This window comes from Protopterus annectens, chromosome 2.part1, assembly GCF_019279795.1.
Source record: "Protopterus annectens isolate FY-2018-M chromosome 2.part1, PAN1.0, whole genome shotgun sequence".
NCBI classification, from domain to species: domain Eukaryota; kingdom Metazoa; phylum Chordata; order Ceratodontiformes; family Protopteridae; genus Protopterus; species Protopterus annectens.
In genome coordinates, this window is record NC_056729.1 from 521006212 (window position 1) to 521019019 (window position 12808).

Genomic DNA, 12808 nt, shown 5'->3' on the forward strand with positions numbered 1-12808 from the left:
AGTATAGGGTAACAAATAGCATGCTGCTTCACTATGGGTGGTCCATTCTACACTGTTTATCTATCTAGGTGTCGGAGCCTAACTGTAACTATATTATTACCTAGCTGTTACAGGGTTTTCCTTCTTACCTATATCGTAGATGGAAGGAGTATTACTACTTGCAGTGATTGTTTAATTGGAGTGTAATCTTCTAGTAGACTTCCTGATTCACCGCAACCTTGTTCTACTAGATTAAATATGTTTTTACAGAAACCTGAAGTGCATACAGTAATACCCAAGGTCCGGCTCTCGTAGAATTAAGGCTTGGGCCTTGCTTAACGTGCCCTGACTGAAATTATTCATGCAAGGACATAGTGGGATACATAAGGACTGAACCCATCTATTATCTTCTGTAACTACATACATAGCCAGTTCCCTGCTTTTACTAACTGAAGAGAACTGCTCTGGGTCTTGGGAGGGTTAGGAATACCTTGGTTATGTGTATAATGGAGTATTACCTTCCTCTTTGAACCATATCTCTTATACTGTGCTTGCTAATTGGCTGCAACCTTGGAACAGATTGTTTGGGTTTGTAGATTAACTTGCGTAGCTGTTACGTGTACTGCGGAGGTTTGTCTTTACTATAAACAAGTGTACTTAAATGTTATGTGCCTTCATGCTATAACTAACTAGTTTACAACAGGGGGCTGTAAGTAGCTGATTGCCTGGCTAACATTTTACCTGTGTTACAGTCGACATAACCGGCCTACTTTAATGTTTTTAACAGATTCGTTACTGCTTGGTTGTGCCAAATATATGTGTACTGTGTCTCTCCCTTATTATTTGTAAAGCGGGGTTTAACATTTAATAGCTTACAGATTTAGCTACAGTAGTATTCCTGAGTGCAATGTTGTTAATTCAGTAGGTGAATGTGTTCAAGTGCCTTTAATCACAGATGTATCTCTACTGCATCCTATTACTCAAGACTGGAAATATTACTGTCTCTCACTATAAACCTTTTTTCTTCTGTCTAACCTACCTAGCTTAACTGCCTAGCCTGCAGTAAGACCTGAAAACCATCCTGCCTGGTCCGTAAGGACCCCTACAGATAAGTTCAGCTGACTCTACTACATCACTAAAGAAACCTGTTGGCCAATACTCTTACTCCTAACTTCCAAAGGATTTAAGAAAAGTATGTTCCACCCCTTGACCAAATTGTGTAGCTGTATTTGTTTTTACATAATACTAAATTAAACTAGTGTCTGTTTCAGTCAAGCTCCTGTAACCAGGTACCCAGCAGCCATACCCAGCTCTATCCCATAGGGATATAGTCCTCTTTCCTTTGTTCCTTCATCGCTACCTTTCTATACTTCACTATCTTTACTGGATCTTACCTCTTGTTGACTTGGTGACATACTACACCAGGCTTGTGTTGTATCTCATACCCTTTCACTCTCAGATCACATTATAGTCTACAATCTAGTTTCTTAGCTCTAAATGACTGTTTCTATTATTTCTTCTACTCCTTAGCTAAAGTACATTTTATTCCACTCTATCCATTGTATCTCTATTAGCTGTACTAGGACTCCCCACTCACCTGGATCCCCCTAGAGTTACCTCAGGTATCAGCTGCTCACTGATTGTCTCTGGTAGCTCTTCCTTTACTTGCTCCTACCTGCTCTGTTCGCCCTGCGGGCTCACTCCACTCCCCTACCCTAAACCCCAAATTCCACCCACCCCCAGTGCAGCTTACCTTATACTTCTGCAACCACACCCCTTCCCCTCGACACCTTATCAGTGATGTCTTCTAATTAAGTGCCCCACCTCCACTTCCTATCACTCCTCAAAGCTACTTTGCACCTTATATGTCCCCTCCCTACCCTCTCCACTCTAATCATCCTTTTAGATAACTGTATACAGCTTTCTCTGCTACTGCCACCTTTATATTAGCATATAGTATACTATTTCCCTCAACTTAACCTACCTACTTTCCTACTCATCCTAATGGTCTCAATACAAACAACTAAATACACAAACCTATTACTCTTAACTACTATTCTAGCTTCTCTAACTATACCCTATACTCTAACCAACTATGAACATTACTCACTGACTGAATATCACCACTCCCACCAGCAAACACAATCAGTTTCTCATGTAAACTCCCTCAGCCACATAAACATAACCTCAACTTCTATTTATACACTTCCAAAGTATCACACATCTACCCATGTTACGTACTTCCAAGACAAGAAAACTCTTAATAAATATCACAAAATTCTAAAGATTATACAAAGACCTCAACAACACCCCCTATTAGATGGTGATATTCATCCAAACCCTAGCCCCAATAATAAAATTACCAGTGGCCCACACAACCAATCTTCTCTGACTACCTTTACCCCAATAAGGCCCTTTACCTCTCTCCTGATAGCCCACCTCAACATCCGTAGCATTAACAATAAAATCACCCACCTTCATGCACTCTTAGAAGTGCAGTCATTTGATATCCTTTGTATTACAGAAACATGGCTAAAGCCTTCAATTCATGACCAGGAAATTACCCCTCCTGGATATAATATTCTGAGATGTGACCGCAAAACCAAAAAGGGTGGGGGTGTAGCCATTCTCTATAAATCAGAACTGTAAGTTACATCCATCAAAGTGCACCTACCCTCTGATACTAATGCTGAAACCCTTACTGCTTAACTTCAAATCAACAACTACAAATCTATTTACATAATTTGCTCCTATCTCCCCCCAGTAATAACATCAATACTCTTGAGAACATCCTCAGTTGCCTCTCTACTCACTTACCTCAGGAACCATAGTGCTAGGTGACTTTAATATAGACTGGGCTACTTATAGCTCCCCTAATCCTGTCACTCACATAAATCTATACAGCTTTTCCCAAATAATAACCACCCCTACTAGAATCCACAAACGAAGCGTTAAAGAAACCACCCTAGACTGGATCCTTAAAAACAGTCATCCTGACACATATAAACCAGGTACCCTTCCAGATGACATCAGTGACTACACTCTAACCTACATAATTAAACAAAAAACCCATAGCCCAAATTCAAATAATTTTAAAACCTCCATCTCTAAAAAACACTTTTATCCAGAGAGCTTCCAAAATGAACTTAAGGCGTGTGACTGGTCACCACTACATCATCTTCATCTTGATGAAGCAGTGGCCTACTTTAATACAAAATTCCTACAAATTCCAGAATACCATGCCCCAGCTCGCTCTGCCTGAATAAAGATCAAAATTGCCCCATGGCTCACTAAAGAAACTAGACAAAAGATCCTCCTACGTAATACAATTTTGGCCAAATGGAGAGCCTCTAAAACCCCATCAGACCACCTTTACTTTAAACAGTTAAGAAATGCCACCAAAAGAGCAATTCTGCTCGATAAAAAAAAATTACTTTCACCTCCAACAAACCCACCAGCTGAAACCTCAAACGTTCTGGTCAGGCATTAACAAACTACTTCAGCCAGGTCCCACAAAAACCCCAGTCCCATCAGGTATCAGCCATAATAACTCTAAGCAAATTGCTGATGCCTTCAAAAACTACTTTGCTGAAGCCATTCAAACTCTAGCTAATATACTACCCCCTGTCAGCACTAGCCCTTTAATCACCACAAATAGCCAAGTTCCTTTTTTCATATACAACCAGTACTTATATCCCTCATTTGCACCCTCCTTCAAAAACTTGAACCATGCAACCCTTCAGATGACTGTCTACCAGCTGAATACCTACAAATAGCAGCTAAAGCCATTGCCTATCCCATTTCCATCCTTATAAATAGAACGATTACAGAAAGCACAATCCCTTCCATCTGAAAAGTCTCCCATATCATTCCTTTACATAAAGGTGGTACTTCTACTTTGATTTCTAACTTTCGCCCAATTGCCTTACTCTCTCCAATAGCTAAAATAATGGAAAAATGCATCCAGCAGCAACTACTTGACCAACTCCTCCACAATAATTTACTAGCTAATTGTCAGCAGAGATTTAGGCCATTCCATAGTACCACCACTGCCCTGCTATCTTTTTTGACTGTATTAACAAAATTCATAACAATAACTCTCCTTCCTCTGCGCTATTTATTGACCTTCCAAAAGCCTTCGGCATGGTTAACCATCACCTACTTATTGATATACTAAAAGCCCTATCACTTGATCCACAAGCATTACTTTGGTTTAAATCCTATTTGGAAAACAGACAGCAATCAGTGCTCTGGGATAACAATCTATCTATACCCCTCCCTGTTAACATTGGAGTACCTCAAGGCTTTATTTTAGGCCCTCTTCTCTTTTCAATTTTTATTAATGATCTAAATACCAAAATTCCACAAGCCATCTGCATACAATATGCAGATGATTCTACTTTAATATGTTCTGCTAAGTCCATAACATCACTCCAAACCCTCACACAAACAGTATTCAATATTGTTGAAAACTGGTTCATGCAACATTGCCTCCTCCTGAACCCCCAAAAAACGAAATTATTGTTTTTGCTCCTACCCAAAAGTCACCAACAATTCATTTCACAGTAACCTCTAACAATGGTACTAGCATATCTCCTGACACTACAACCCGACTCCTAAGAATTACAGTAGACCACAACCTCAGCTATGATGATCATATTAATACTACTATAAAATCTATCAACAGAAAACTAGGCTCCCTTTATAGAATTAAACCCTTCCTTACACTATTAGCTAGATCTACTATTGCTCAGACCCACCTTATCTCTACCCTGTTCTATGCCTCTGCCATTTATACCAGTCTATCTAAAAATAACCTTAACAAACTCACAACCAGCTATAATAACATTGCCAGATTTGCCATTGGCGCCCCATTCAGAACCCACCACTGCCACAACCTCAAACAACTGGGATGGTTAGAACTGCCGAACCACCTACTTTGTCAATAACTTATTATCACCCAAAAGATCCTTTACCACCCTAAGAACACAACAGCTCTCTCTAATCTGATAACCCCATACAAAAATCTTGCAACTACGCTCAGCGAATAAGCTCCAAGTTTCCACTATTAAATCAAACAACAAGGCTGGGGACTCACTATTCACTAACACAGTGGGAAAAACCTGGAACCAGCTTCCATCTGAACTCTCAACTCTTTCTTCCACACTGCTTTTCAAAAAATATCTTAAAGAATATCTTAAAACACACTGGCTATATCACTGCTCTAACCCTGACTAATAACTTCATTTCCTGCTCTCCTTATACTTCTCTGCTCTGTCAGTCTGACGCCTTCCGGTGTTAACTACTAAACTAACCTCTAAATAGTATTTAACAAGTTTTCCTTCTTAGAACTCTGTAAGAGTTTACTTACTCTAAAAGTGCTAGTCCTCCTCTACACTAGATGTAAACCAGGCACACACACACACACACACACACACAAAAAAAATGTTATATTTTTTATTGTTCGTTTACTGTATTAGATCTTATCCTCTCTGTACAAATTTTTCTTTTTATGTATAAGCCTGTATAAGTTTTTTTATGTATAATCTAAACAATGTACTGCAACTCATGTTTCTACTGCATATAATGTATATTTTTCTTACTGGCTATGCTTGGAGCTTTTCTCCCTGGGCCTCTACTGAAAATGGATATATATCCAGTTAGACTAGCCCGGTCAACAAATGTAAAATAAAAATAAAAACTAAAATAAAAAAATAACAATAAATTTTTGCTTAAAAGTTTTGCTTAGGTATTTTTATACCCCAACCAGATTCCAAATAATCTTTCCTCAGGTAGATTGCAAATGTTGGAAGTCTGATGGGGAAAAATATATAATTGATAACATATTTTTTTGGAAGTGTAATGAGTTGGCAAAGTTAAAAACTTCTGTGCAGATTACTCTGTCAAAATTACTGGCTGAGCAAATTGATGTAACTAAGGAAATGATTTTTTGAGCTGTGATGCAGGAATAGAATTGCTTAGACATAGTAAGGACTTGCTGAGTCTAACTCTGGTGGCTGCTAAAAAAAAAACAATTGCTAGAAAATGGAAATCATAATCTAAACCAGCTGTACTAAAAGTCATGAATGTAGTAATAGAGATAAAAGTACTGGAAGTGGGATCTACAGAAACGTGTAGAAGCAAATTATATAAAAAAATGGAAATTGTGGGAACAATACATACAAAATAATGTTTTGGAGGAGGAATGAGGTTTATGGGAAGGAAAGAATTGGATGTGCTATGTAATGTTCAAATGACAATGACCAAATAGAAGATTGCATGGGATGTATTATATTTGCAAATGAAAATATGTCAATATGTTTTTTTTTCATTTATATAAATGTATGATTGACTGTGTCATAAGTGATAATTCAAATAAAAATGTTTCTTGTTTAAAAAATAAAAGATGGTTCTGTCTTAACTGATAAAATTATTGTAAAAGCACTATAATACTCAAATCAAGCCTTTATTACAAAAATGGAACCTACTACAGAACCAAAAAGAAACAGTATCAGTGCTCTGATAAAGAGTAGGCTCACAACAAACAAAAAATCCAAAAGATAAAAAATGAGCCAATTCACCACGGCCGTAGAAATCCACTTTTAATACACACAGCAAAAGTAAGCGCCTTCACGGTCTCCTTGACCATTTCCTCAGACTGAATACAGACTTCATAGTAACAATTGCTTTTAAAATTTCAAGGAGACCATGAAAGCGCTTACTTTTGCTGTGTGTATTAAAACTGGATTTCTACAGCCATGGTGAATTGGCTCATTTTTTATCTTTTGGAAACTACTATAGAAACCTTTAATATTTATTTTCTTAGCTTCTACTATCACTGTTGTAATACAGACAGTGTTACTCCCCATGAGATTCTATGTAGCATAAAATGCTGGATGAATTAATGTAATATGTAACTTTGCTTAGTTGCACCTAATAAAGAAAATCTTATTATATGCAAGTTTCCTTGTTGTACTGGCAAGTACTTTATTTAACAAGCATGGCAAAGCCAGATAATGTAATGTAATATAATATAATATAATATAATATAATATAATATAATATAATATAATATAAGTTGCCCATACATATTGTACTCTCTTGCGTAGCTAAGAGACTGCAGTGCAAAGCAAGCGGCTGTTAACACAGCTATATAAATATAATATTAAGAAAAATTAAAAAAAAAACTTTAGATTGAACTTCTTAAGTTAGAAAACTGACAATTGACACAGTAGTGTTCAGGCTGTCACCTCATTTCATAGCCCCACTTTCATTTCATTGCCTGACTTTGATCCAGCATAAGCCCCTAGCCCTATTGATAATCCAGCTCTGCATTCATACTGTTATAAAAACATACAACACAAGATTACTTACATTGTAAATTATAACTGGTTAGTACTGTAGTATGTGGAGTACTTGCAAACAAAGAAAATACCGTGAAGTCCTCTTTTACCAGACAAGTAGAACATCTAGTTTACTGTTGACAGAATGGCTACTGTTTTTATGTGCCGAGTGGCATATGTAAAGATTGTTCTTTTTTTCACTCTTGACAAAATTTACTTCATGTGCTGCATGCCAGACATAACAAGGAAACATATATGGTAAGAGCATGACTTTGATAGGCAGACCTTAAATGAACAAAGACAATACTGGTTAAACTGAATGCGACTTAGAAGAACATGATCCACTACAGAGGTTTGTGACTATTCACAGCAACACAAAAACTAGACTGAAAAGGAACTCTGACCCCTTATTTAAACTGGATTAAAAATTCTAATTCTAGCTTTTTTAACAATAAACCTCTAGCTGGAAGCCATATATTAGATAGTTGCATTATGAATAATTCAAAGGACATTTGATATGCATTTAGATTCCTAGACTACCACTCCAATCAGCTATTTGCACTTCTGACAACAATCTGCTGCATCACCACAATGTTCTCTTACATGAAAAAAACAACTTCAAAGAGGTTAAAGCAGAAAGCCTTCAGAAAGCATACGTTTTGGGTTAAGCCTCTGCCCAACTGTAAGTCACTCTCGTACCACTGAAACACTTTTTAGTGGCTCAGCTGGCTGAAAAAAATCTGACCACTTCTTTTCATGATCTTTTAGTCATTCAGGTTTAGAATCAACTGCTTCATGAAAGTAGGATAATGAGACATAAAAATTTTCAGATCTTTAAACATGGTAACTTTGCAAGCAATTTCAAAAATGGTATCTTTAGAAATGGTTCCAAATGAATAGGCTAATAAAGATTTCGGCAATTACTGTATATTTATATCTATATTTGTAGCACTTTCTCTCTATATATGTATATATCTATATATGTATACTTTTATATTAACTATATATATATATATATATGTGTGTGTGTGTGTGTGTGTCTATATATATATATATATATATATATATATATATATATATATATGTGTGTGTGTGTGTGTGTGTGTGTGTGTGTGTGTGTGTGTGTATATATATATATATATATATATATATATATATATATATATATATATATACACATATATATATACACATATATATATATATATATATATATATCATATATAAAATGAGGGTGGCAGTTTCATGGATTTTAGGAAGGCAGTCCCAAATTTGTAGGATCAACAAGAAGCAAGCAGAGTTCATCCAAAGATCCTGGAGACATGGAGTGTGACAAGCCTAGTTGGAATTATTTGCGCAGAAGGAATCAGGGCCTGAGCAAGGCCTACAGCCTTGAACCTTTCTTTGAATGCAGTCAATTGTTAAATGGGCTGTGTAGACTACACATATTTATGGTAGAAAAAAATCATAAAGGTACTATTTTGCTTGTTTTAAAAGATGATTAAGTATTGTATTTCATTTACCTTTGTAAACTGGATCAATAAATTATGTATTTTACATGTGCTGCTTTTAACACTGCGGTGGTGGTGCTGTGGTAGCTTTGTCGCCTCACAGTAAGACGTTGTCCTGTTCGATTCTCAGCTAGAGTGTCTTCTGTGTGAAGACATGCATGAATGGGTGTACCTTCGTTGAAGGTTGTGCATCAGGGCTGGCAACTCGGCACGTAAAAATCTACTGCAAATCATTAGCAGACTGGAGTTCCGCTGTGGCAACCTCTAACTGGGAAAAGCCGAAAGACACAACAACAACAACAACAACAACATGCTGCTTTTAGTGCTTCTTGCACTCTGCACTGGTGGTATGTACACAGGTAGCTGGCCAAGGACTTGCTATTTACCATTCCTTACAAAGTCTTTGCTGCCAAGTGCAAACTGCCTTTGGGCTATGACATCATAAAGAAACTGTTATTGCTATTTCCCTATGGTGTTTGATTTACACAATGAAAGTTCTACTAGACTGCACAGAGGAAGTCTAGGACATGATGTTAGATTTTGAGCGTTTTCATTCCTTTTAATGAAAAATAACAACATCATCACAATCTAACCAAAATCTCAACACCAAGATTTAAAAACAGTGAATAAAAGGTCACGTGATCAACTTGGACCAATCACCTCATTCCAACAAATCACAAGTGCAAGTGTTTAAAGATACAACGTTAAAACTTGTAACAAGTAGAAGAACTTTTAAAACCACTACACAAATAAACAACGTGAGTGAATACTTGCTTGTGTGTCTTATAATCTTTGTGCTAGCAAAAAACACTTGATATTAATTAACTTATTTAAGCCAGGATGTTTGTCTGATCTTAATTTGATCTGCCATCATGATTCACAACACTGATTTCCTGAAAAGTCTCTCATATCAAAATCAACTGCATCTAAAATGAAAAACTGGAATTTTTTGAAATTCAAGCAATTCAGAGTGTTTAGCTAGAGCATTATTTGTGTCACCCTTCCTGATTGCAAGGGTATGTTCTTAAATTCTCCATTTTAGCTTTCTAATTGATTTGCCCACATAGTAACTAGGGCTAGAATCTCACAAGGCTAAGTACACTACCCCCTGGAAATTGCAATCATACCATTTGTTAGGCTAAAGCACCAAATTAAGGGGCTTAAAACATTAGAAGTGTTACAAATGTAGCAACATTGTTTACATTTGCCTCATTTGTTAGTCCCTAGTGTGACTTGTCTTGTTAAATCAATATGAGAATGATTTTCTAACAAAGCTTTAACGTTGTTCATTCTCTTGTAAGTAAGTGTAGGGTTATCACCTAAAATGTTGGCTAATTCTCCATTGCCCAAAATTATTTTCCAATTGTCATTTAAAATGTCTTTGATCAGTGACATGTCTGCAGTGATTGGGAGTAGAAAAGCCCCCTTGTAGTGAATCAATGAACTGTATATGGGGGTGTGAGTTTCATTATGAGCCAATCAGCTTTCAGGCTGAGGTCTGTACAGGATAGGTCTGGCTTTGTCTGATCTTAACAAATAGACTACTTCAATGATGTTCATAAGCCAATCAGAGTCGTATCCTCTAATCATAAAAAATACTTTAAAATCTCAATTTCTTGTACAAAAATGCCATTCTTACTTGTCAGTCTGCTGAGTGTAACAAATTGTCCTTTCACAACACCCTTTTTTATGTGATATGGGTGCGGGTTTCTCTTGTGCAAGTATTGGTTAATGAAAGTTTCTTTCCTGCAGATTTTACTCTTGAATGTATTGTTAATGTGGTGGAGGGACAAGGTAATGTCTAAAAAGCTAATTGTTCTCCTGAAGTCACCTATGGTGAATTTCAGAAAAGAGGTGCTTGAATTAAAGAAGAGAAGAAGCTGATTGAACTCCTCTTCTGAGCCTCTCCACAGGATGATCAGGTCATCTATGAACCTCTTGTAAAAAACAACATTGTTGAATAGTGGGTGGGTTTTAAAGTAATTCTTTTCCCACCAAGACATCACAAGGTTGGCAAAAACAGGAGTTACCCTCACCCTCACAGCCACCCAGATATCTTTTTCTAATATTTGCCCAAAAAGGAGAAAAAATTGTTATACAAAACTGTCTCTCTCTCTCTCTGTTTTACTTTCTCCGAGTCTTTTGGGTTTGTAATACCATGATGGGAATGGGACCCATTCCTAAGTCAAAGTATGATTAAAGTTCATGAAATTAGTATTGTTTCGATCTTTGATGTCGGCCAATGTGCCTAGTAATGACTCCTTTTGCAATTCATATGGAGTTACGTGAACTGGTAACATATCTAAATACGATTGAAAATTATTTTTTTATATGACCCGTTGCTCCTACTACTATTGGAGCTGTCTGAGTATCTTTCTTCTACATTGCTCTCATTTCTGCATGGAAATCTTTATATTTTATGACTTTGTGTCTCTCTGCACACAAGATACTTAGTCAGTGGGTTTAGCGATTTCAATGATCAATGCTATTTTTGTCTTCTTTTCATGGACCGCTCTATCTGATTTTATCATACCTATCTTTTGAACTGTTGGTAGTGGGTGATACCATGTGATGTAGACTTCACCATTTTCTATGATGCTTTGTGGCACATTTCCAGTGTTTTGCAGCTACTTCAATATTATAATGTTTGCACAATCTCCAGTGCAACAGTCTTGCCACTTTGTTATGCCTTTCAGTATACAATCCTTCTGCCATCAGTATGTCATAACCAGCAACAAGGTGTGCAACTGTTTCTAATTCTGTTTTACAAAACCTACATTTGTCTGTTTCTCCCACATGTTCAATGAACTTTGTAAACCAATGTGCACGTAGCCCATTATCTTGGGAGGCCAATATTAACCTTTCATCTTTTGGTTTGAATTCTCCTTAACCATTCCTGCATTCATTCCTGATCAACATGAGGATCTTCCAGAAGTTTTCTATACTTGCAACTATATTTAGGCATTTTCTACATTTCTTGCCTTCTCATCTGATCCTTCACCTTATATTCTTTCTTTTGTTTTTTTGGAACAATCAGTTGCTGCCTGATTTGTATTTATTTCTGGTATGATTTCCATTCCCGCTTGATGCTGATATGCTTCTGCTAGACTAAGCAGGGAAGTCATCTTAGATTTATTCTCCTCATGTTTCAAAGCTTTCACTACATTCGGGTCTTGTGAGGTCAGCAGATATGTGTGCAGTCCCATGATTGCTGATCTATACATGTAATCACTTTCAAGGAGGCCCATACCTCTTTTGGAACAGGGAATATATAATCTTGGTATGCACTGACGTTTATAAATCATTTGGTGAGCATGAAGCATCCTTCTTGTTTTCCTTTCTAATCTATCCAACATGTTTTGGGGCCAGTCAATCACTCCAAAACTGTAAGTTAGGACAGGAAGAGTAAATTGGTTTATAGCTTGAATTTTGTTTCTAGATGTCAGCGCTGTTTTCAGGATTAATTTAAGTCTTCTCAAATATTCCTTACTAAGTTTTATTCACATTTGTTCATGCTTTATTGTTGACCCTTCAATTCCCAAATGTTTATACACTGCCTCTTACTTGAGTTCTTTTATATCACATTCTTGTCCCAAACTGATGTTTTCCTGGTGCTGCAGTTTTCCTGCTTTAAATGTTACTTTTGCACATTTATCAAGACCGAATGACATTCTTATATCATCTGAAAAAGTTTTGACTACGTGTAATTGTGCTTTCAGTTCCTCAGCTGATCAGCTATACAGTTTAAGTCAACGACAAAAAGAAGATGAGATGTCTTTACACTTTGTTGTGTTCTAGGAGCCAAATTATAGCCATAGCCTAAGCTGTAAGTAGATAGCTTAATGGGCTAAGGGCAAAACAGAATAGCAGCAGTGACAGGGGGTCACCATGGAATATCCCTCTTTGAATTTTTATCCCTGGAATAATAATTTATCCTTTATCATGGCTTAATTGCAAAGTGGTCTGCCACTGTTT